Genomic DNA, 27,667 nt, shown 5'->3' on the forward strand with positions numbered 1-27,667 from the left:
AAAATATTATCTTTTTTTTTTTTTTTTTTTTTTTTTTTTTTTTTTTTTTCATCCATTTTACATTCAAAAAAACCATCTAATTTACTAATTTCACCTTTTGATAGTAATGGCAGCAATTATAGAGAATAAGCTATCTACATTTTCTTTCATTAAAAAACTTATCAAAGGTTTAAAATTAATATAAAATCACTGAAACATTCTATATTGTTGAATAAGTTACTGATAAATATCTTTAAAAGGTAATGAAAATTGGGACTTCTTCATTTCAAATAAATTCTATTTTGCAAACTGTTTTCTAGAGTGAAGACAGACATGAATATAACATCATTAAAAAATAAGTAAATAAACAAGTATACAAACAAAAAGAAAAACAGAAGTGTAAGTTTACATATCTAGACAAAAAAACAGACTCCTCTGGATATCTCATCATTATCACCTCATTCAGAAATTTTAACTATGGTTACCTTCACTTTTATTTTAAAGGAGTCCTGCTGAAATCAGCAGATTGTATGACAATAGAGAAATAGATGAATTTAACTGGTATGGCACGATCTGGCGTTCAGAATCACAAATGAAAATATGTACGTGTATATATATACATAAATAAATATTAAATTCCAAAACCCTGTAGTCTATTTGCATCTTTTAGAATGCACTACTTCTACAAAGGCAGGTTGCATCAGTTTAAAATCAGTATGAATTACATACAGGAAAACAAAACAAAAAAATTAATGGCAGTAACAAAAAAAAAAATTAATGACCATAAATAATTTATATGTGAGCCACAGTGTACATAAAATGTTGGATGTTAAATGTAAATGCAGATCTATGAAGTGCCAGCGGCATCCTGGCTTGCATCAGAAACAGTGTTGCCAGTTGGGAGGTGATCATCCCCCTGTACTCAGCACTGGTGAGGCTGCACCTAGAGTACTGTGTTGAGTTTTGGGCTCCTCACTGCAAGAAAGACATTGAGGCCCTGGAGCGGGTTCAAAGAAGGGCGACAAAGCTGGTGAGGAGTCCGGAGCACAGGGCTTATGAGGAGCGGCTGAAGGAGCTGGGAATGTTCAGTCTGGAGAAGAGGAGGCTCAGGGGAGAATTCATTGCTCTCTATAACTGCCTGAAGAGAGATTGTAGTGAGGTGGGGATTGGCCTCTTGTCTCGTGTGACTAGTGATAGGACTAGAGGGAATGGCTTCAAGCTGTACCAGGGGAGATTTTGGCTGGATGTTAGGAAATACTACTGTTCTGAAAGAGTGGTCAGGCACTGGAATGGACTGCCAAGGAGATGGTGGAGTCACCAACCCTGGAGGTGTTCAAGGAACGTTTGGATTTTGTGTTGAGGGATATGGTTTAGTGAGTACTATTGGTGACAGTTGGATGGTTGGACTGGATGACCTTGTAGGTCTTTTCCAACCTTGGTGTTTCTGTGATTCTGTGATTTTGTGAAAATATCACTGTGGGGTGAAGATTGACACATATGTGTGACTATTCATGTTCACATGCAAGTACTGGAAAAACAAAAGGAAATTTAAATTCTAAAGAAAATGAAAAAAAATGTTGGTGTTTCTAAATGAGGAATATGCCAGGAAATTGAAAAAAAAGTGAAAGATGATGGATTCTCTCTTCATGACAAAAGGTATGCGTGACATAATATGGTTATACACCATTTGTAAATCTACATCCAAAACAGAAAGCATGGAATCACTACATATCTATTACAGCCTGGACAGAAAATGTCAGGAGAGACTAAAGTCTTTTTTATATTAAAAAAATCAACTATGAGTAACCTCCTACATGAGAACATAAGAAATCGTTAAGTGCTTTGGAAATCCAATTTTATATACAAACATTCTACTTTATTTTTCAGACTCCTCAACACTTCCTAACTTGTCTATTGTATCTTTTAGCCTTCCCAGTAGGCTGAGAAGGTTGTCCACCTGCTTGTAACTCGTGTAGTTGTTCTCACTTCTGTCTAATGATGCCAGTGAAAGGCTTTAGCACTCTCTGAAGCTGGAGGCCTGGATGGCTGCATGTTTGTTTGGGAGAGCACATTTGCTTTTGAAGGGCATAGAGAGAGTGTGTATAATAAGCTATTGAGAAGGCAAGAATTCTCTCAAAATGAAAATGAAAACCAAAAAGCATTGTGAATGCTGAGGGAGTTCAAGAGGCAATTGTACTCTGAAAGCAAAAGCAATGTTCTGAATGGGCTATAAACAGCATTAGTTTCTTAGAAGAGAGAATTGAGCATAAGCTTCAGTGGCAATTGAGGGGGTGGGGAAGAAAGAAAGAGAGAAAATTATATTCCTGTCCCCAAAGATAGATGGCTGAATGGACTTAGGAGCTCAATTACACTCCCAGCCCTTGAAATGCTCCCTCAGATCATTACTGAAGAGATAAACTATATAGTTGGAGAGAAATGGGCAGATGTAAACCCATCATCATGACCTAAGAGTCAACAGACAAATCACTGCTTTTGGGGGTTATTTACAAAAGAATTCTGTTCAAAAGAAATATGAAACATTACTATAGATTTCAGTTGAAAAATACTCCCCCACTGTCTCTTAAATTCTTATTTGGTTTTACATACTCTTACTGAGACAGAAACAAGCCCAGGAATAGTAGTAACAGAGCGCACTAACTTATTTCACAGAGTCTGTCAGAGGACACACAAGCAATAATGACTTTTTGTTGCTGCTTTCCTAGATGAATCTCAAAGTAATTATCAAAAGGTGGAATTCCCTTAAGTTTTCCAGTTCTTTTATTTTACAGTTTCCAAAAGAAATAAATTATTCATTAAATTGGATTTCAGTAGTGCAAAGGAGTGAGAAAAAGTGTATCTATATACAGTATGTATCTCCCTTATATATATTCTTCTGTGTAATGAAGAATAAGGTTTAGAGACTCTCCAACAAGCAGCACAGTTTAACACTGTAAAAGACTTTTAGATTTTGTGCGTTATGTAAATCCAGACAGCAAGAAAGCTTATATTTGTAATGCACAAATAATTTAATTCATGCAATTACTCCGTAATAATGTAATCGTTAGAAGGTATAATGTGACCATAAAATCTAGCAATTACAGAGTTATTTATGCCCTATAAATACCACAGTAATTATACTATATGTTAAAGTACAATGCAGTACCTAGCTTAATTGCCTCTTAGTTTGTATGGTCAGCTTGAAAATGTGGATCCTTTCTCTAGTAAGTTTAGATACAAGCATATTATAAAAACATAGTGTTTAATAGTTTAGCACATGTAAATAAACAGAGCAAATCAAATTATTGATGACAAACATCTTTTACATGAATTTGTGGTATCCAGCCGTTTGTTTGTTTTTCCAATTGTCTGGCAAATGCTTTGAGTAAACAAATTTAGATGGATTGCTTCCTCATAATTTACTGCCTGCATTAGTTTAATTGTTCAACAGAGATAACTCTAATCAAGAGGTATAATTGGTGAACCTACTGTCAATGTAGGCAATATCTGTTTCTTGATTTTCTCTCTTGCTAAGAGACAGCGAAAATGTGCTATGAACAGGATAATATACTAGGATTCTGAGGTTCACGTAACTCTTAGTGGCAAAGTTTCCAGTTGGTAAAACAGCCAGTATATGTGGGGCATAAACTCTATAAAGAAGAGGTGAGGCAGATATTTACTTTTCTTTCTGTTTATCATAACTCTTGACCAGCTGTCGCAAGACATTTGTATTGAACCCTCTGACGTTTCTGAGCTGCTTTTGTAGAACTTCATCAGCAGTTGAAGGGATTTCTCTCATTTCCTCTTGAGGCTGCAAACAAAAGAAAGCCCTAACATCTGCCTGTGATGTGCTTATAAAGGCAACATCATGGTAAACACTGAGGCCCACAACAGAATTTTATATAGCTGTAATCTTTCTGAGCTTTCAATCTGTTCCAGTGCCATGCTAGCAGAGGCAGCAAATTCCTCCCCTGTAGCCCTAGACTCTGGCTGCTTTCAGACTGGCGATGGGCAATGGTAGCAGTACAGCATAATAAACCTGAACAAAGAAAGTTCTGTATTGACTTGTAGAAGAATTTATTTACAGTAAGGGTGACGGAGCACTGGAATATGTTTCCCAGAGAGGTTGTGGAATCTTCTTCTATGGAGATCACAGAATCACAGAATCGTAGGGGTTGGAAGGGACCTCCAGAGATCATCGAGTCCAACCCCCCTGCCAAAGCAGGTTCCCTACACCAGGTCACACAAGTAGGCGTCCAGGCAGGTCTTGAACATCTCCAGAGAAGGAGACTCCACCACCTCCCTGGGCAGCCTGTTCCAGTGCTCCGTCACCTCACTGTAAAGAAGTTCTTGTGCATGTTTGTGCAGAACTTCCTATGCTGCAGTTTCCAGCCGTTTCCCCTTGTCCTGTCTCCACTCACCACTGAAAACAGTCTGGCCTCGCCATTCTGCCCCCCACACCTTAGATATTTATAGACCTGGATCAGGTCCCCTCTCAGTCTTCTTTTCTCAAGGCTGACCAGACCCAGCTCACTCAGCCTTTCCTCATAGGAGAGATGCTCCAGGCCCTTCACCATCTTTGTGGCCCTCCGCTGGACTCTTTCCAAGAGATCCCTGTCTTTTTTGTACTGGGGAGCCCAGAACTGGATGCAGTACTCCAGATGAGGCCTTACCAGGGCAGATATTCAAGACCCACCTAGATATGGAATCATAGAATCATAGAATCACAAGGTTGGAAACGACCTATAAGATCATCCAGTCCAACCATCTCCTCATCACCATTGCCACCACTAGTACTAAACCATATCACGCAGCACATCATCCAGACGCCTCTTGAACACTGCCAGGGACGGCGACATCTACCTATGCAACCTATTTTAGGGTACCTGCTTTCGCAGTGGGATTGGATTTGATGATTTCTTTGAGGTCTTTTCCAACCCCTGCAATTCTGTGATTCTGTGATACTGTGAAAATATGTTGCTTTATAGTAGTGAACTGTAGCTTCAACATACAATATCAATATCAGTTGTTGCTATGAGGATCACAATTTACTGACAGAGTTGACCAGACTTACTCTAGTCTGAGGCAACCCATAAGTGCTGTGCTTTAGAAATGCCCTTCACAGAATCATAGAATTACAGAATCATAGGGGTTGGAAGGGACCTCCAGAGATCATTGAATCCAACTCCCCTGCCAAAGCAGTTTCCCTACACCAAGTCACCCAAGTAGGTGTCCGGGCAGGTCTTGAATATCTCCAGAGGAGGAGACTCCACTGGGCAGCCTTTTCCAGTGGACAGGATTTTTCTTCTCAGATCTCTCTCAAAATAGGAATAAAACCATTTTCAAGGTATCTCCAGTGTTGTAATGGAGAAGGAAAAGTCAGGTAGGCAGCTCTGTGTTATATTTTCCCGTGGATGAGAATACTTCTACTGAACTCAGCAATGCATGAAAGGGACAGAGAAGTGGAGGATGAGTTTCCAGAATTTATTCAAATTACTTAGGGGACTTTATTGGAAGCTGGTCTTTTCTGAAAACAAGGAGGAGATTCCATCAATACATTTACATTTGACAATGTATTAATGTTAGAGAGAAAGAGAGAGAGAGATTGTAGTTTCTAGTAGTATCATTCATTCATGAATATGCAGGTCTAGAAAAGAAACAGGGATGTCAGTTACAGATTGCCACTTATCATTTTTGTTCAAAAAATGGAGTAGTAGTATAAGAATTCAACTATTGAGCCACACTTCGGCTATCATCCCTGGGAAAATCAAAAGTTATCACTTTTCCTTATTACATCCATCCAAAAAAGTGGACACAAATAAGCCCATTCCTAAGCTGATTCCATGGACTAGATCTTGGTCTTCCCAATCACACACATCACTGTTTAGCTGGAATATGTGCAAAAGCTTTACAGAGAAAAGGCTTTTGCATAACCTGAACTCTGTCCCAAACTTCCAAACAAGCTACCTTCTTTCTAAACACTGCTATTTACTGAATTCTTTTGTTTTTGAAATTGTCTGTTTCTTGTAATTCATGTGTATGGCTTGGCAAGCAGTCACAACACTTATGGGCACAGACTTAACCAAATGTCAGTAACTGAACAAATAAAAAATTCCCTTCCACAGTGAAATAATAGCATAGCACATTCAAAAATAATCTTTAAGCATAGCAAAAGAGACTTACGATTTACATTAAAAAGTGATTATAGAAATCTAGCTGTCAAATCTACACAGAACTAATGTGGAAGGGAGGATTTTGGAATAGTTGTTTGGCATTGAGGTGGCTGACTTATCCTAGAAAGTGATTGTGGAAGCATGCTTATTTTGTGCATGTATTAGTCACCACATCTCTCTTTTAATTACAATATTTTGAACTGCTATGACAGATTTGTCCATGAGGGTTGCAATTCTGGCTGCCTAGCAGCTATAATACAGATTTAATTAACACATGTGGAGAACTGACGCAAATCAGTTGTATAGCCATTTCCTCACTATTGATGGTGACAACCTTATGGAGGCCAAGCTGCAAATCCTCACAGACTGCAGTACAGTAACCATTCTTCTATTGATCAGCTTTGTCTCAGATATTACATAGTCTTAAAAGATTTAAGCTACTCATGGAGCTACTGAAGAAAAAGAGGCTACAGGCATTTAATGCCACTCAGTACATCATTGGAAAGAAAGTACAATCTTTTGAATAAAGTAGAATGCCAGAAACAAAAATGTGGCCAATCATAAGAGCATGGTAAAAGATTTGAGTTTAAAACAAAATGCAGTAGAAGATAACCATCCTGGAAACAAACAAACAAACAAACAAACAGTACTTGTAGAGATGGCAGGGAAAAGACAAGAATAAATGTTTACTCCTTCTCATCTCTGTATGAGATCAACAGCCTTTTAGAATTTTCCTGCACAGCTTTTAGTGACATCACAAGAATGGGTAAAAATTATAAACATAAAACGAATTGCTACTATGCAGTGTTGAGGCAATAAAAATGGTATTTAAAAATACCAGGGGGAAAGTACTTCAGTGCATTACTACAGAAGAAGGATCTGAAAATATTTTGACCTTAGAAAGTCTTAGTTCTGCTCTGTTCAGAATCATAAATATTCCCATGGATAAATGCTGAGAAACAGAAACTACTCCCTGAGGCTAATATACCATCCCTGAAGTAGAGTTACATCAGCATGGAAGAACTGAGTTAATAATGATGCCATGCTTGGGAAAACACACACTTTTACTCATGCGTTTTGAATTATTGTCAAGAAGCATTTGAGAAAAACATAGGAATTATTGAAACTAGACATGCAACCATTCACATAGAGACAATTAGCAAGAGTGCTGCAATTAAATTAGAAATTGTATGAAAGAGTGACTCTAATTAACAGCTCTGGAGGAGCTGAGACAAATTATTTCTAAAATATTTACAGAAATCAGCAGTTAAATACGATCTAATGAGTCTAAGAATTCATGTACTGCACTAAACAATGAATAAAGAGGAGCTTTAAATAGAGAATAACTGATTTCCTGAATACTGACTAAGAAAGAGGTTGGAGAGTTACTATAGGTAATTCCCAAAGGGCATTAGCAAATAGCTGAAAAAAAAAGAAAAAAGAAAAAAGAGAAAAGAATGAATATAGAGGGTAGTAATGCTCAGTTGCTTTACAAGAAGAATAGTGTTTAAATTAGGCTTGTAATTTATTAACTGTAAAGTCCTGTGATACACCCAGCTTCCAAAAAGCATGCACCAAACTAATAAGTACTATTGGCCTTGTTTAAATAGCGTACTGTGATAAAATAAAACCAACCAAAGAAATTTTGACTTAGGCTTGAAAAGGTATGCAGCAAGCTCTCCTGACCTTTGATAGTGTAGCTTACTTGTGAAGTCGTATTAATATTCTGAGGGTGTGAATGATTTACTTATGAGAATGCTACTTTTGTTCATTTACATCACTATTATTTTACCACTGCTCAGACATTTGAAGAGAGGGCTCCAGGGAGACTTCATTGCAGCCTCGCAGTACTTGAAGAGAGTTACAAGCTGGAGATGAACTGACTTTTTAAGCATTCTGATAGTGATAAGGAGAAGTAGGAATGGCTTTAAACTAAAAGAGAGGAGATTTATTTTGGATGTTAGGAAGAATTCTTTTTCTCAGAGGGTAGTGAGTTGTTGGAACTGTCAGCCCAGAGTGGTTGTGGGTTTACTGTCTCCAGAAGCATTCAAGGCCAGTTTGGATGGGATCCTGGGTAGCCTGATCTGGTGGCTGGCAACCTTGCCCATGGCAGGGCAATTGGAAGTAGTTGCTCTTTAATGATCCCTCAACCAAAGTCGTTCTGTAATTGATTCTGTGAACAGGGCTTTCTTTTTATACAAACCAGCTGTATAACTCCCTGCCCAGCAAGAGCATGCAATATGTAAAAGAGTATCTTCATCATTTATTAACAAGATTTCACTCTTGAAATACTCAAGTGTCTTGGCAGCTAAAGATGCTAGGCATAAAGCACCAGTCCTCCATACTGATTTTTGTCTCTTCTAAAAACAATAGATGCATTGCTTCAAAATAAAAACTTTGGTAGATAAAAGACCATGTTCAGTGACCTCAAGAATAGGATGTAGTGCCTGCCTCATTTCTCCAGATCCCTGAGATATAGCTGTGGCAAAGATGGCTAACTCTTTTGGTTTCTGTTCAACAAATATTATGCATATTCTCATTTATACAGCGTCTTTAAAGGAACTGTTGATATTAAGTTATGCTAGTGCAAGTTAATTTTAAGCCATAAATTGGGTGAAATCCTTGAAAATATCATCACTGTCAAAGAGGCACAATAACTGGAACACAGGAAGTTCCATATAATCATGAGGAAGAACTTATTTACTGTGAGGACAACAGAGCACAGGAAAAGGCTACCCAGAAAGGTTTTGGAGTCTCCTTTTCTGGAGGTATTCAACACCCACCTGAAGCCTGAGCTGGATTAGATGATCTCCAGAAATCCCTTCCACTCCTTATGATTCTCTGTTCTCTATTTCTATGAACTGTCAGAAGAAAAAATAGTTTTCTATAAGAGTAAACTAAGACTTTTATGCACTTGCTTTTAATAACATCAGTAACAGTATACTAAATCTTGTACACTAGCATTGGAAACATGCAAAAATTGTAGTTGTGTGAGTTAAAGTTACTTGAAGAACTATGAACCAAACATTCAACCAGAAGAGAATAAATGGTTGCATGTTATGTAACATTCAGTAACTCATACTCTACCTACTCATTGTTTCTTGAATTCTTATGTATCTTTTTTTTTTTTTTTTTTTTCGTGAATCATAGAATCATAGAATGGGCTGGATTGGAAGGGATCCAAAGGATCATTGAATGCCAAGCCATCTAAAATACTTGTTAGTGTTCAAGGAAAGGAGTACAGCTTATAAAGCAAAATATCACATTTCCTTAAAGAGTTTTCTGATGCAGCTGCTACTGCTCAGTCTTCTCGGAAACACACTGTCACTCCCCCTTCTTGCTAGCTGGGAAAGGAAACAAGGAGACAAAGTGTAAGCGATCAGGAGTGCTGAGCATTGGTATGCAAAACATCCTCCACTTACAGTCCACTGGGACACTGCAAGCAAGGCAGGATAATTAAGCATTACTGATAGGCATACAAGGAAAGGTGAAGCTGGACGTTTCAATTCCAATATTTTGTTATAGGTCAGCTGAAGATTTCTAACATCAGCCAAGGTACGAAGCATGAAATGTACTGTGGCTAACTAAGCAGTAAAAGGGGATAATATGTTATCTTTACACCCCTAACGTGCCAACAGACAAGTATGCTTGCTAATCTGTCTACAAAACCAGGGAAACTATGTCAGTGTATGCTCACTTTTTGGCATTGCCTGCAGCTGTCAGAAGAGGCACTGCACAACTGTTTAAATCCTTTATTAGAATAGACAAAGAGAAGTTCACCTTCCTTTGGAACGTAAGGACCTGGCCACAGCTAGAAATAGGATACCTGAATTAAAGCAACAAAACAAAAAACTGAAAAATCAGTTCCAGGGTGATGCATTATGGTAATATGCATAGTTATATGTATACAAATTATATAAATACATTAAAAAAAAAAAAAAAAATAAAAGCAAAAAAAAAAAGTTGTAAAGGCACTGAAAAATGGTTTTCTAATCAGTAATATCGGCTGATAAACTTGAAAGAGACGGATGAGTCTGATGTTGTTCTCTCTTGGTATAATTTAAACAACTCTAGCATCTCTGTTCTATTTGAAGAACAGTGTGGTTTCAGAAACCTTTTCCAACAGCCACTCAAACAATGGGAAACTTCCCAGGTGGACACTGCAGTCCAGTAAGAGAAATAGGAATTTCTGGAGTAAAATGTATTTCATCCTGAACAAACCCACTGTTGCTCTTCACTACAGACTCCCTCACTGCAGACTTCCCTGCTCCTGGCTGATGAGTCCCATCACCTTGATCCCAGGAAACTCCTCGTGCACCCTGAGCAGCAGCAAGGCATTTTTTAATGAAGATTTTACCTTTGACTAAAATGCTTTCCATGAAAAAATGTGTTGTGACTAATAGCTCAAATGATTAAAACTCAATGTATCTACAACATTACAAGTTGTTTCACATATATTTATTTATTTGAGAGTCTTAATTGAGAGTATCAATACCAAGTCAGATCAAAAAGATACGTTACAAGTAGACTTAATTCATCTATCATCTGCTTTAACTGAACATGCTGTAGAAACCTATGTCTATACAAAGGAGGTAAAAGATGTTTTAGAGTCAGTGCAAGCGTGAGCAGAACTTACTTGAAACGCATATTTAATTTTTTAACATGCTCAACTCTGGGACACACAGTGCATTCACCCAAGAAACTAACATGAGCATCTCACCTTGCTCAGGTTAGTGGTGCAGATTTTGTGCTCACAATCTGGTAGGACTGTTTTTAAAAAGCAATTTGAATGCAAATGACTATTTGCATTTTATATATCATATTTATCACAACAAGTCAAGCAAATGCCTGAAATTCAAAATCCTCTTATGACAATACTGACAAGGGAGCCTAAAATGATTAACAAGTATTTCTCACAACTTGAATCAAGTTTAACAACGTCCCCTTGAGTACAGAAAAAAGCAGAGTCAATTTTCCAGGCTAAATATCAAGATTGAAAATGGGAGATTTATCACTGATCTCTATGTAAAAGACGTAGTCCTGAACACATTACTTCTGGGAAGCAGCTGCCATCTAATCACATAAAAATGTGGATTACACTGTCAATCAACTCCTGCTTGCTTAACACATCTATAAAGATAGTAATCTCTGTGACAGTAGAGGTGGGGAATCCTTAGAGGATTCTAAGGGGAAACAATGCAGGGAAATTGATTACAGAAAGATGTTTGAGGGAAAGGAATCTAGAAAGAGCTATTAATTTTAGGATTTTGTTCTTGCTACCTAATTGCAAAAGGTACTCAGAAGTAAATAATTTCAGAAGGAAAAGAAGTGACTCAGCAGTTCAACTAGGCCATCAGTACCCTAGGTAGGCTTCCGACCAGAAGACACTATAGACAACTATTTATATACTAGATATATACAAGTATATATATCCAGAAACTGGGAAGGTATATCAAGTAGGGATTCACTTTATCTTTCTGTGTAGGTTATTCACAGTTCTTTTGTTGAATTACTTGGAGAGTGACTAAAAAATAAAAGTTGCACATAAGCAAAGCTGTAAACAACACCCAACTATGAGCACATTTACCAGCTAAACACAAGAAATTTACGACTGGTGTCCTTTCTTGAGTTCTGTACGTGAAGAACATGTTTTGAACTGTATTTTTTATTCACTGATCAAGTAATTAGACATGTAGGCACTATCATTTGTGTCAACACTAAACCACTGGATAAAAGATGCCATTTTAATGATCTTTGAGAACCTGTATCATTACAAAGCATGTAAAAATTACAATATGAAACTGCGGAATGAGAAAAATGTAGTGAGAACAAAAGTAAATGTGAATTTGCTTCCCTAGAACCCAAAGCACATAACAATAAAAGAGTCACTTTACAAACCTCTTCACAGAATATTAAAAGCAGAAAATAGACTATTTTGTATTAAAAATTTAGGTCATCACTGATCACTTCCGCTTTAATAAAACAAGGAGAACATTTTAAAACTTCATAATTAAATATCAAAATGGGAGGATACTGAATAAGTAACAGCATTTTGAACTTAAATATTCCTTATAATCTTCCACGATAAAAAATAGAGAGATTTTAAAACCTATAAGATGTTGAAGCAGCTCTTTATTCTCTGACTGTTTAAAAAAGGCAAGTAAAACTTATCAAAAAGGACAGGAATTCTTGATGTAGAAAATAATTTTAAGGTTTAAAGGTGACACAATGCAGGCTGACATGAACCTCCAGGCATTTCTTAATAAAACATTTATATTTAACCAAGCCTTTACAAAATGAATAAATAAATAAATAAAAAACATTGGGATTGAAACTGCCCTTTAAATGAATGGTATAGTACAGGTATATCTCAAGGCAAAATTTTCTGGCGGTGCATAAATTACATAGAAACTCTCTGGTACGTTTTGCAAACAGTGTCTATTTTAGTTTTCCTCTAGCATGGGTTGAAATGTTGATCATATCATAAAATGGCCATATTTATTTGAAGGCAAAAAGGAAATTTATTTGGAAAGCTCGAGGGAAATTGAAAATCATAACCTGAAGCATCAGGCCAATATCAGTCACTCCGATTAAAATGAAATGGCCATAAAACCTTTGCCTCATCATGCAATGTTCTACATATTAATTGAAAATCATGTGGAAAAAAATGCAACTAATACATCAGTACATAATTTATATACTAATATCTCTTTAGACATACATATATGAACAGAATAAAGTGACTATGTTTGGGGCAACTTTCAGAAAATTCTTCTAATGTTTTTCTAAAATGAATAAATATGCACTCTTAAGTAATTTCATGGCTAGAATATTGGTGATTCTGTTCTGAGAGAATATTATACAATCAATGAAATATCAGTGTTCTAGGGAAAATAATATAAACATTGAAGTTTCTTGGTAAAACAGAATAAATCTTATTTCTATGGGCTAAATAAGCGTTATGAAGAAAATATCTCCAGAAGTCTGTGCTGTTAAATAATAAACTTGATATTTATGTTGAGTTGATTAGAAACTAAAACCAGTCGTTTGCTGCTGAGAGTAGTTTGTATTCCAGTGCTAGTGAAGTGTTTGTTGTCTCCAGGACAAGAAAATGAGCAGAAAAAAATTGCATTTTGTTAAGATGCACACTTATTAAGCAACTGGCAATCTGATTTCTTGAGGGGCTCTTCTTTTCATGTATACTTCTTTTCATCTATATTTTAATAAACATGAGATTAAAAAACATCTGGATGCAAAAGTCTGCAAAGGCCATGTAGACATACAATTGAACATAAATGAAAAGGCATGTTAAAATTATTACCATTAATCATACCGTGCTGTTGAATCACTGTACAATGACATGTGTAGCTCCATGCTCCCTTGTATCAAACAGGTAGCTTCTATGATGGTATGAAAAGTGTAGTGATACGTTGCCAAGCACAGCTCATGTTTCTATCAAACAGTGAAAAATGAAAGGTAGTGACAGAGATACACTATTGTCTTTATTTCTCCTTTGGCCCAGACAATACATTGCCACTTTCTCTGGTACATACATCTCCAGCAGTGGAACTGGATTCAGTTTCTAAAATGCCTGAATATCAAGGAGGTTCTTGCACTCTTCTTTTACTCTCCTGTTACTGCTGCTCAATTTAGAACATTCCAGATTTGATGACATTTACTCTTTTGTAGATTTTTATGTGTGTGTGTGCACATACACTTGTGAGTAATTAGGCTGTGGATTCATTTCATACAAGACTGGTAGATGTACCAATATTAATGGAATATAGGAACACAAGACTCCCTTTCTATTGCAGTCAGTCCCATCACAAAGGGTCAGTTCTCATAACATCCATGAGGTTGACAACGTAAAGAGGGAGTAAACCAGTTTCAATAGTGCAATCACTAAACTTTGCAGAATTTGTCACATAAAAAGTAATAAGCAACACCAGTTGAACTGTATGTATGTAGAAACAGAAGGGTTTAAACCAAAGTCACTTACTGCTCCTGAGGTAAATAAATCACCTGATGCCACCAAGCAATTCAGAAAAAGACCATACTCACACTGTTGGCAGAAATCAATTCAGACTGCAGTAAAAAAATGTGTGTGGCAGTCATAAATCTATGTGGTATATTCCTCCTCAATAAGGTTTTGGACATTTCAGTCTCGGTGAAGCAATGAAAATGTCAGGCAGAAATCCAGCTGCAGGAAGGAAAGTTCACATATCTGGTATATATGGACATAATTAATTTTTCTCCATGTAGTAGGATACCACAATATGTTACTTCTTGCACTTATATTTCAAACAGCTTTTGTGTATACAAGCTTTTATACGTACATAGAGTATTCTTTCATCAGCTAAGTAAACATGAAAGACAATCCCTGATCTACAGGAATAGTTAACATGTGGAACCTTCATAACCACGTCAAATTCTTGAGGTGCCTTATAACTTTTCAGCTAACACTGGATATTTTACTCTTTCTCCTAATGCTTCTTCAGTGAATACATACTGTGTGGGGTTTTGCCTAGCAAACCAATGGAAACAAAACTTATTTTGGCATCTATATTAAAAACTCCTCCTTCAACTCTGGGTTGTCCTTCAAATTAATAATTTTTTCTCCTTGCACACAAACGAATCAGGAATTTTAGGAGGGAATGTGCATGCAGGCAGATGGGTAACTGCTAATCAGTGCAAAGAATGTGAGTTGATGCCACATATTTTACAATTTGATTGGGAACAAAAGGAAGCTTGCCTGACGTGGAAGACAACAGCATTCTCTTTGATAAAGTATATCATTCATTTTCAGTGTGCTTGCAAACTTTCCAGTATCTGCCAACTGATAGCTCTGTTCATGGCATAAAAAATTTTTGTAATTTTTCAGAAATGCCATAAAAAAAAAAAATCATTTCCATTCCAGCATTAGCACTGATCGTTATAGCAGAATGCAGGTATGAAGAATGCTACTCTTTTCACTAACAGTCTGCCCAGTTGAAATGTTTAATTGAGACGTCACTCAGTGTCCAATAGTAGCAATAGCCATTGTATACACAAAAGTAGGTCTCCCTCTGGAGGTGTTAAACCCATTTGAGTCTGCTCAACAACTGTGCAGGGAAAGTTAATACTTAATCTAGGATGACAGCTTCTCAGGAGCCCTAAAATTTAGTCAAAAATAGGCTACTTAATTAGATAGTATTTTTTCAATTTCCTACACTGAAAATAATTTTCCAGAGACAGGAGAAGTAGTAGCAGATCATCACCTACTTTTTTGCTACACGCAAAGCTAACACAAAATCACAAGCATTATTCAATGTACAAAATGTAGAGAGTGCTAATTACAATCTCCAGTAATTTTGAAAACAATAAAAATGAACTTTTCTGGATTGAGAGAAAGAATTGTTTAAAAATATCATTGGGGTGTAGATTATTCATATTATAGAGAAGTTGTGGCTTAAGAACCTCAGTACTGAGGTTTTATCATTCATTTATTTTTTTTTAATAAGAATAATTTTATTTCTAAAGTGAGTTTCAGATAGTTATTAACTTAAATATTCTGTTTGTTTGTTTGTTTTAAATATAAATGATCATGTCAATTTCACGATTTCTGTGCTCTGGCTAAGCTGCTTTGCTAAAATAACAGACACTGGTCGTAAAGTTTTATGCTTCAATCTTTTCATGCAGTGACACATGGCTAATGTGTCACATTTATCTTTTACTTCATAAATAGTTTATTTATCTATTCTTTTATTGCACTGTGAGGGGAATATATTTACTGCTATGTTTTGGTTGCCATTTATTTTCTAAATGAAATTCAGAATGCTATGTATGGCAGGACTCTTCAAGATGAAATGGACAGTAGACTATTTCAAGGATCAAAAGATAACTCAAATGTACAAAAAAGGAAACAAAACCTTGATTTTTTATTTTTAGAAGCAGGTCCAAATGGGGATCACAAAGATAATCAGAGGGCTGGAGCACCTCTCTTATAAAGAAAGCTTCAGAGAGTTGGGCTTCTTCAGTCTGGGGATGGGAAGGTTCCTAGGAGACCTCACTGCAGACTTCCAGTACATAAATAGAGCTTAAAAACAGGACAGTGACCAACTTTTTACATGGTCTGATGGTGATAAGACAAAGAGAAATTACTTTAAACTAAAAGAGGGGGAATTTAGCTTAGATACTGGGGGAAATTATTTACTCAGAAGATTGACCTATTAGAGTAGGCTGCCCAGAGAAGAGATGAGTGCTCCATCTTTGGAGGTTTTCAAGGCCAGGTTGGATAGGCAGAACAGTGTAGTGGTTGACAACTCCATCCATGACAGGGAGTTGGAACTGGAACTTCCAACCCAAGCCATTCTATGATTCTATGACTCTATGATGCTGGCTCCCTTTGCTTTCAGATATCCTGAATTTGCTTAATTAGATTAAACACTACTTGTAAGATCAGCAACTACAACTGTAATAACAATAATGATGAAGATGATAATGACACTAATAATAATAGCGTTGTTTCAAATACAAATTACTGTAGGAAGGCTTCTTGTACGTTCTTTTGAAGATGATGGTATTGGAAAATTGTCAATGGCAAGGAGCAGTAGACATGAGATTAACAAGTTTTAATTTTGCAAGACATTCTGTTATCAATACTTGAAAATGTGGAGTACAGCATAACAAGAGGCTTAACAAGGCTACCCAGGGAGGTTGTGGAGTCTCCTTCTCTGGAGATGTTCAAGGCCTGCCTGGACACCTACTTGTGCGACCTGGTGTAGGGAACCTGCTTTGGCAGGGGGTTGGACTCGATGATCTCTGGAGGTCCATTCCAACCCCTACAATTCTGTGATTCTGTGAAGAGTCTAAAACTATTAAAAGAATTTGGTCTAACCTGATGTGCTATTTTTTGTTTTCCTTTCATAATGTAATATATCTTCAGATACAATAGGACCTTGAAGAGTTGTGTCATGGTTTTATGATTTTTATTATCAGTATTCCACATCTTAACATCATGTAGAGCACTGGGAGTTAAAGAGTTAACGCTCCAGTTCCACGAACTGTCAGTTTTATGGGTATCTGGCTCTCATAAGAGAAGAAGAATTAGGTAGCCCAGAGGACTTTTTGTATCCATTTTCTGTTCAGAGGGAAAGATAAAACTGTTTGCAAATCACAAGAAGTCCCCTTATCATCCTTTCTGCTTGTCTCTGCAGTATGTGTGTTACCTAGCTGTCTCACCTTCAGCATTAGAGTAAGGCCTTAAGTTTTTAGACACTCTCTCCCTCATTTTATTTGATTTATTAATTTCAATTCCGTTTATATTATACTGTGTTATCTTTCATTTAGATATTATATTTAGTAAATTATCTTTCCTCCTCAGATCGTTGCTGCTGTTTTGTTTTTAGGCCCATTTTCCTATCCTTTCCCCTTTTCCCCTACCTCCCTCTCCTGCAGCGTGGATCCAAACGAGCCTGTAAATGATTGACACGTAAATGGTTGACAAGTTGCCATACAAATCTTAAGCATTTATTCAAAGACCCTGTTATATGCATATGGTTAACTTTTCATGTGAATAACACAGTTTTCTCTAACAGGATAGTGAATATCTGAATATGAATATTAAGAACCATACATGTGTTTTCAGAATTGATGCTCTGATAAAGAAAGATGCAAATAGACCACATGATAAGCAATGACTGAAGGTTACTGTCCATATGAACTGATGAGAGCAGATGGTTCACAAACTAGTCATCCACTCAGTGCAAAACGTGTTTATTTCTAAGAGGTTTAAAGAAATTATAGTCAAAAATTATATCTATAATTCTTGTTGCAGCACAAATTATGCATATTTATTTAAATGGTAAAAAGCAAGAATGTTATTCAAAGGGCACTAACTTATAAGGAATGCTGTGGTGGATATTATATTAAGGCAGACATTTCCTTTTTAAAAGCATTTTAAACATGTGCATGCATAATAATGGAGTTTATGGACAGTCAAAGATTAAAGAATTCTAACCTAATTTTATTACATCAAGCATGAAAATATTAGCAAGTGAACTGAAGTAGAAGGAATGCCAAATTTATTAAACCCAAAGTGGCAAGTACTCAATTTAGAGACTAATCTTTTTGAAAAGATAGAAATAATAAATAAAATCATCGTTAGAAATCACCATCCTTAAGAGATGTCATCTATCCTTTACTGCGATGTTGAGATGGTCCCTAAGTCCCCAGAAATCAAAAGAAAGTCTATTATTAGGCCCTAAATTACATGGGCTGGCGAATAACACCATTCATTCCACACTCCATGCTCATTATTGTCATGATTCCAGGCAGCGCTCTATTACAGAAATACTTTACCGGGCTTCTTCAGTGAGAAAAAAGAATAGGTGACAACCAAAAATTTTCAGAACAGAAAATTTTCTTTAGAGTGATGCATGAGTAAAAATATTTCACAAATACCAGTTTCACCAGTTTTCATATCAAGGTGATTTTTTTAGGTACTTAACACAGAACAGTTTCTTTGCCTGATTTTTGCATAATAAATTACTTTACAAACAGAATCTAAGCACTGTTTTGCATTTGCAGTTTGTTAGTATTTGTTGAATGCTTGCATCAGTGACTTTGAGACTATGGTTTATTAGTAAATTGCTTATTTTGACTGTTCTGTTCACTTTTCTGTAGTTTTTCCTTTTATTATTCACCTAATTCAGATGGTACATGAGTAAATGAACATTTTTAAATAAGAGAATGATGAAAAGCAAATGCAAAATAATGCACCTGAGGGATAAATTTTCGTGCTAAATTTTATGAAATGTTATGATTCAATATATTTTTCATGCACTCCCAGTAGCAGTACAAATACTTGCAAAACAAACAAATAAATAAGAAAAAAACACACCTGCACATCGGGGAACAAAATTCAGTACATTATTTTGTCAACAACTGCAAAGCATGCTATCAATTTTGTGCAAAATGAGACTACAGGCAAATCTGTTACATGTATAGAAGACATTAACGTTCTACTCATAGAATAACACTACAAGAATGTGTGGTCCTTCTCCAGGCTAGACATACTGATAGTAAAACACACACACACACACATACATAGAAAAAAAAAAGAAATTTGATTTTATTTTTTGACATTATGATTCATATCACTATTCTAAAACCTGTTTGTTTTTTTTTTAATCATTTTTTCCCAATACTAAGTTGCACAATCTCACTTAAATTAGCACATAAAAAATAATAATAATAAGAAGAAGAACAGCAACAACAATCAATGAAATACTGCATAATTCTGAGGGCAAAATGCAATGTAATATAAAAGGAGCCCAACACAATATTTCTTAAAGAAAATTTAAGAAAGCATTGGACCTAACTTACATATTTCCTTACTATTTATGAGTTACAACAGATCTTTTTTATGGAAATGTCTCTCAGCCCTTCAAAAACCTAAAACATTTCCACGTATGTTTTTATGAGCAATCCATATGATCAAATTTATTTTCTATTATTGCTAGACAAAAACAAAATAAAACTATCCAGACTAAAAATACAATAATATGCAAGTAATTAAATTTTACTTTAAGTTTGTATTCTCTAAGGGTTGCAATTCTTTTTTTTCATATATGTATTGTCATAGAGCTATACGTTTGACTAACAGTACCCAAACTATAGAAAATGAGGGGAAACTGTGAATTCGAACCAAGCCCGAGCTAAATCTCAGAACTAGATTTTATCTGTATAGTGAATTTAACAAAATTCACATTTATTACTGCAAAGTTCCAAGATGTGAAGTAATTACATGGCAGATCTTGTCCTGATTTGCAGTTCAGATCTATTTCTTATTAAAAATTAATAATGACTGCTTCACAGCTCTTTTCTTCCATCCTATATTCTTGTTTGTTTTAGTATTTGTCTAGTGGGGTAAGAAAAGCTTGCCTATGAGACTCAACTAAGCAGGAAGATGACAAGTCACCAGCTTTATCAACAGAAACCCTCCAGAATCTCGAAATTCACAGTCTTTGCCTTTGGTCATATTTTTAGGAAGAAAAGATTAGTTTGTCCTTTAGAGGACAAACTAATTTCTGTGATCATTAGGATAGCTCTGTGTCTCAAAATACTTTTACAAACAAACAGAACTTTTTCTCTGACCACATTTGAGCTGCTTTCATTTGTTTCTGATGGAGTGACTTTCTCCGTAGGAGACCTCCCCTGTATTTAAACCCTGAAGTCCTTCCAGCCTGGCTCTGAAAGCTTGTGTTATTGTTCTTCCTCCTGGCATTCCCAGGATGAACGCATTATAGAACCTAGGCTTATTATCTAGTATTTCCTCTTTGTTATTTAGGGCCATGTTATCTTTCCTTAAAACGTTTTGTGTTTGAACGGTTCGGCTTAACTTCTCCCTCCACATTGTTATTTATGTGTCATGTTTAATCAGTTGTGTTTCCACTCCCTCAATACATTTGTTTAGAGTGTTTGGACATTAGATTATTTAGCATTCTCCCTTCTGTGTTACTGACACAGAGGTACCATGCAGCTTGTTTAAACTAATATTAAAATAAAGTACAATGCATCTCATTTAAACTAATGTTTAAATATGCTATCAGAGAAATTCTTCAGAAATTTTAGTTGATTTTCATGTGTTTTGTTTTATTTTGTTTTGCTTTATTTACAGAAAACTTATCAGACTGCTGAAATTGACATTAATTTAATTAATTTGTTTTGTTCAAATATTTCTGTTTGAATTTTGGGCATTATAATCATCTTGCAATCTTCCAAACATTTTTACTTCTAAGAAAAGTGTACTATTTACACAAAAGTTCAAAAGAAATAATTGCCAGCATATTCATTCCCTTTTATGTCTGAATAAAAGGGGAGCATCCACTGAAAATTCCAAAGTCAGAGAGCAAAATGGTGAGATAATAAAAACCTCAGAGGGCTGCTGGCCTTGTCTCCATGAAGTCCAAATCTAAAGTCTAGATCTTAACCATCCCTATTTCCATTTTAGAAGATATCCCTATTTTAGTCGATTTTGATGCAGGAAGGGTGATATCCAGGTTTAATTTACATCTGTTAATAAGGAGTAATGTTGTAGTTGCAATCACAGTCCAAAAATTAATTCTTCTGAGAAGAAGACAGATGTGTTGGGTATAGCAATAAAACATCATGATGTCTAGTTTGTAAGATGTCAAACTGAACCTTAGAGAAGCAGACTGTATGACAGAGAGTCGATAATAAAATCCATCGGTGCTTAGTAAAAGCTAAGCAGCAGCATTCTGCTTTCACCTGCCAAATGGCCAGTGAGGTCACCTTGTTCAAGGCACCTTCTAGGCTGAGCTTTCTAAGCTGCCTAAGAATGGTACAAAAGTCTTTGATTTTATTTTTATTTTATTTTACTTTTTTTCTCAGATAAATCAGCATCCTTTTGGAAAACCCAAGGCACCAGAGTTTTAAAAGTCGTCATGATACCACTGTCCTCTTGCATCATCCATGTAGCTGTATTCTTTTAAAAGGTGCTGAACTCCGAATCAAATCTGAAAGGGAACATTACTAAAAGTCAGACCTTCTCTATTTGCCTTTTCACTCTGAAAACCGTTACATAAAAACAGAACTGACATTTTTTCAAATGTACTGCCACTCAACAATAAGCATACTTATCATGTAAATTTTCTGCCAGGTGAAAACTGATAGGAACTATTCCTAAATTTAATTTCTAAGTTTCCTTGTAAAAATCATTACAGCATTACTATTTCAGTCTCACACTCAGAAACTTGAAATGCTTGACAATACTGATAATTTCAGGAAGAAAACCATTTCTTTGCAATTTAAAAGTGATGAACAAAACAGATTTAAAAACCTGTACCTCAATAGTAGGAACAAGCACAGAACACAGACGTACCAATTTAAAGAGCCTAGAATGATTGATAATGTGCAAAGCTCTATAGATCATTCTGTAGTTTTAATGTTTTTACCTTTGCTCTGAGATAGCTACACCACCAGTCTCCAGCTTCCCTTAAACACCAACAAATTCTTATTGCTCAACTCTGTTCAGTGAAGCTCAAAGAGCAAAGATCTTTTCTGAATGAAATATAATTGAATACTGTCATTAATATGCAATAGAATGGAAGAGTAAATACAGTTCTTTGTATTGCAATTCTTTGATTGGAAGAGTGAATATTCCTTTTATTGGAATTTAAAAGGGAGAAAGGGCTGGAATTTAAAATGATCTTGCCAGGCTGAACAAATGTCCTGGAAAACAAACAAATAATCAAACAAAAACCTATAGTGAAATTAATCCCTACAAGAATATGTTGTAGCTAAGTGGGATGGCATGACAAGACCTGACTAAATGGCAAAGAGTCTGAGATCTACTGTGCTTCAAAATTCACTGAAAACAGCAACAACATCCAATGTGGAGAAGCAGATGCTACACTGAGACAGACAACCAGCTGTGTCACTGCAAAACACATAAAATCAATTTTACACACTTCCAAAACACTTGAAGCATCAGCTAACACTACGAATCTCTCTCTCCCAAGGGAAGAACTGTTTCTATTCATGTTATTGACTACTTTGTATTTCCCTCTCAATTTGAGTGCATTTTTAGTATGTAAAAATTGATCTTTACAGGTTCTGATTTAACCTTTTTATCAGCTACTCCAGCCTGAAGTTTTATAATTGACCATATTCACAAATACATTCACATTCAGATTAAAGAACAGGGTTACACAGAAAACAGTTTGGAACAGGATTTTTAATAAAACAGGATGTACTGCAGTGATGAGGCAAAGAGCTTGACCAAAAATCGACTGGTTTAGACCATATTAACCTCTTTTTTCTCCATTCTCTCCAGTCTTCCATGCTTGTTCTTTTCTGATCCACTCTTTCCTTGTCTTTGGCCTTTCTCCTAAATTTCCCACAGTAATTTTTACACAATCTCATTTACCTTCTGTAACATCCTATAATAGTTTGCTTTCCCAAGTGTCCAGTGTTTTCTCAGCTGCAAAGTTCAGCTTAAACACATCAAGCCTACAGATATGAAGATCCTTCAAATGGTCCAAACACCGGTGATATAAGATACTTGATCTTAATGTCTCTGTTATCTGCATTTATTGGGCTTTAATTTATGCCTTGACTGGGAGGTTGGTTTATTTGTCCATTTAGTGATAACAGCCACAAACCAGAAGTTCTCAGAAACCTTATATCCTCGTGTTCTCACAGCAGAATTCAAATTTCCTGTAAGGAGGAGATTCAAAGTTCATGGATGTAGACAGTTTCTCCTTGATCAGTAGCTATCAGGCAAGCTCATATGCAGTTATGGTCTTTGAAGACTGCCAAGATTTGACAAAAACTGACAAAAGGATTTGATCTTACTAATTGTATGTTTTCTTTGAGCACAGGGTTTGATAGATGACCCCTTAAACTCCCTTTCAACAAATTAGGAACCGATCCTGTGATTCTATTACTTACTTCCGAGTCTAGAATTCTGACATATCTCTTATTTCTGCTAATGAGTGACCAGATTTTTTACCTGCATTCTTTTTTTTTTTTTTTTTTTTTTTCCTCTCCTCATAGCACATATAATATCGGGCAGAAAAAAGAAGCCTTGTAGTATGTAATGATATAATGTACTTATCAATCTTTAGAATTCACTAACACATGTAACCTAATACTAAAGACAAATGCATTCATCATTCCAGTAAGTTTTCAGTCCTCTCTGAGACATACTCTGGATCTCAATTTTTATATTGTGGTTGGAAATGTGTATGTACATATAATCACAGAAGGCTGGTAAGAGCGTTGTCTTTTTGCATAATATAATCTCTTCCAGCTTGACAAATTTGCTTGTGTGTAGCACTTGGTGACATGGTTCCACTGTTTCTAGAGCTAAAACTTATTCCTTATATCAAACCACATCATGTGGAAATATCAGATGATTAATCCCGTTCTGATTTACCAGAGTGACTATTTATTAGAAAAGACATTCTCATTCAAGGCTACAAAAAAGTGGTTTTACATATGCATGTCCATTTATATATATATATATATATGTGTAGATAGATAGACAGATGCAGATATAGATATAGATATAGATATAGATATATAATATGTATTATATTATATGCATATAAGTTACGCAGTGCTAGTGAACTTGATTGTCTATGATACTAATTGGAAAGATCCTTTGCTTATTAATTAGCACAGGTGCCTTTAATGACAGATGCCTTTCATGATAAGAAGTAAGCATAACTCCATTCTGTTTTGGAGGTTAAATGATTTAGTTGCATGGACTTCACTCCTTTTACCTTTGCTAAGGTAACACACTTGTGCAACAAGAAAGCTGTTTACTATACATTATTCTTAATTTTGTAGGAGAACAAATATTCTGTTTGTTTTACTCATTTTGTGGACATTCATGCAAACTTCCCTTGCCAATGTCATATTAAGGACATGGGCAGTTGAAAAAGGTTTGTTTATTATTTTCAACTTCTTTTTCAGTTTAAATATCTTTCCTTTACCCACTGGAAAAGAAAAGATAAATTACTGTAATTAAGCTACTCCTCTGCAGATTTTTCTCTCCTCTTTCATGTATAACATGATATTTATTCACTGATTTTCCCCCTACTCCCCTTCCCCCCTGCCCCCTTAGTGGAAAAATCCAATTGTTTGGATTAAAATAAATTTTAAAAAAAGCATCTTCAGAGGCAAGGAGAAAATTTTCCATAAAGAAAATATCCAGAACACATACTTAAGTGCCACAGGTTTGGCTATCTGCAGAACAGAGCTTTTTTTCTTAGGGGAAAAAAGTAGGTGAGTTAGATTTCTCCTTTTCAAAACAGTATGAGAAAATTAAAACTTGGTGATTAAGACTCTCAATCAGGAAACAGAAGACTTGGATTCAGTTACCTCCAAAGTGAAATCTCACTTCTCACTTGTCAAAAACACTTCAGCCTGCAATCTACAGCATAAGGATCAGAAGGGGCAAGTAAAAGTGATGCCTGCTGCATATGACTCATCTAGCTTCAAACAATTTATTGTAGACTAAGAATGCAAAAGTGAGAGGGTCAGACACACAGGACAAACAAGAGTAGATCCTGCAGTGAGAGAGCAAAATTTTCAGGATGTGCACAAAAATTGGAGCTCTAGTTTTGGCTCTATGTATTACTAATAGGGTTTACTTGATTGTTTCTTTTATTATTATTTATTGACTTCATTCCATGACAAAGTCAAAGTCTTGTTCCAAGGTCAACTGTGTGGATGTCAGCAAGACAATATGTTGTACAATGATTCTGAGTTTACACATTAGATTCAAAGGCTGTGGGAGTTAACTGCTTCTAAAGATGGGATCTAAACCTGCATAATCTGTAATAATCTCACAGAGTATAGCTTTTTTTCTCTATTTTTCCTTTTTTTTTTTTTTTTCCTCTTCATACATATCAAAGAGTATTTAAATTACTGCTGAAATTAGAAATCTAGTGTTAGACAGATGTGGAGCATGCAACATCTATCTAATATGCAATAGCAAAAAAGAACACTAGACTAGAGACAGTATTTCTCTTGTTCTGAAACCATTTGTCTTTGCAGAGCTTGCATCCATGAAACATCTGAGATAACTTCATGAAGAGGATAAAAGGACTGAAGCACCTCACTTGTGAAGTAATGATGAGTAATGAGAACGAGTAATTAATTCCAAGAGACAAGGAATAATTTCCAGAATAATTTCTCTAAGGATTCCTCTATCAAATTAAAATAGACACAGTGACTTTGTTTAAACTTCCATCTATACAAAATATCAGCTTAGGTATGTCTTTTCCCTATTAAAGTAATCAAATCAAAAGTAGATTTTTTTTTTTTTTCGTAAGATCTCTGGAAATATTGTATACAAATTATAGCCTTCTGATTCTGATTATCCTTATCATCCTGCAATGAATCACAGAACCACAGAATTGTAGAGGCTGGAAGGGACCTCTAGAGAACATCTAGTCCAACCTCACCTCTAAAACTGGCTTCACTGGAAGTGAAGTGTAAATACAATAAATTCAAATGTTTTAGGAAGCTTACCTAAACAAGAAGTAGAATACTTTCTTCTTTTGTATCATCAAAAGTTGTACTACTTCATGAAACAGGAATGAAAAACATTCCATACCATACTAAATGCATAGATTTTATGATAGCTCAGAAGTTCATGTAGATTACAATTTTTGAATATATAAAGCATACAAATAAAAGAGATAATTATTGTATTGAAAGAAATGGAGGCAGAAATGAATTTTATGCAGAAACATTTTGCATGCTAAAACATAAAACAATAAATAAATGCAGGAATGAATTATATTTTTGTGTCCTATGAAGTAAGTATTACAATTCAATACTCCAATAGGTGAACAGATTATCCAGAACAATAGTTAATATGTGTGTTTAATGTAATAAAAATGCAATAATCTGTGAACAATAGGAGCAGAAGTAAAAAAAAGTAAAGCAACAAAGGAAAGAAATAAGGAGAGAAGTGTACATGAATACCTGAAAAGTAATCAGCTAATTCAGCAATTTTAATTTGTGCATTCTCACATTTCATAACTCCTCCACTTTTTTTATTCCTTTGTATATGGATGGACTGGCATCTTTAGGACAGTGAAATGATACATCTGTTAAGTCAAAAGTTCATTCCTACTTTTTCAGTCTTCTTTTCTTTTCAATCCATTGACAGAAAGTATTTTTGCTTTCAATTTTGTCAGGGTACTGTGACTTGGTAGGCTAACATTCAAACAGCTTTTTACTAAACTCTTTGTCTGTGGTAGGAAAGAATATCATATAGTATTTCACTGTTTTCATCTGCCCACTGCAGATCCTTTGAATGTGCCTGGATCTGCTGCTGTATTAATAGAAGGATGAGATTTCATCTTTAAAATGCTGATGCTCATAAGTGTGAATCTGGCATAACATATGATATCCAAGAGAATCAGAGATACCGTGGAATCAGTATAGTAAGGAATTCACAAATGCAATGACCATAATAAAATCAATGATTTTTTTGCTGAATTGTCCTTGAGTATGACTAATGAATCTTTCCACGCTATTACAGACAGCCTGCAGCAAAACTGTTCCAATGATCTACCAACTCAAAAAATTTAATCAGCCATTCTTCCTAAGGAAAGAGCAGGGGAGAATTACTAGACTTCATCATTAATTCATGATCATTCAAAATTTTTAAACTCATCTCTTTCAAGAGACATGAACTACCACTTGAGTAATGACCATTCTTTCTTCTCAATTTCAGGAATATTTTCAACTCTTTCTACTTCTCTTTACTTTTATATACTCTTTGCCCTACTGTACTTTTACCACCTTTCTCTAAACTATTTTATTAATCTCAGTAACTACCACCACGTAATTTTGTGGATTTGGATGTAGGATATTTCCTTCCTTTAAAATAAAACAATATTATGAAATGTGTGCATTACACAGTTTGTAACACTCTGTTGGGATTATGGTTGCCTGAAAACCATAGGAAGGAATTTGCAACTCACATTGGT

This window comes from Centrocercus urophasianus, unplaced genomic scaffold (genome assembly GCF_019232065.1).
Source record: "Centrocercus urophasianus isolate 14NV4802_14NV808 unplaced genomic scaffold, USGS_Curo_1.0 seq_10, whole genome shotgun sequence".
Taxonomy (NCBI): domain Eukaryota; kingdom Metazoa; phylum Chordata; class Aves; order Galliformes; family Phasianidae; genus Centrocercus; species Centrocercus urophasianus.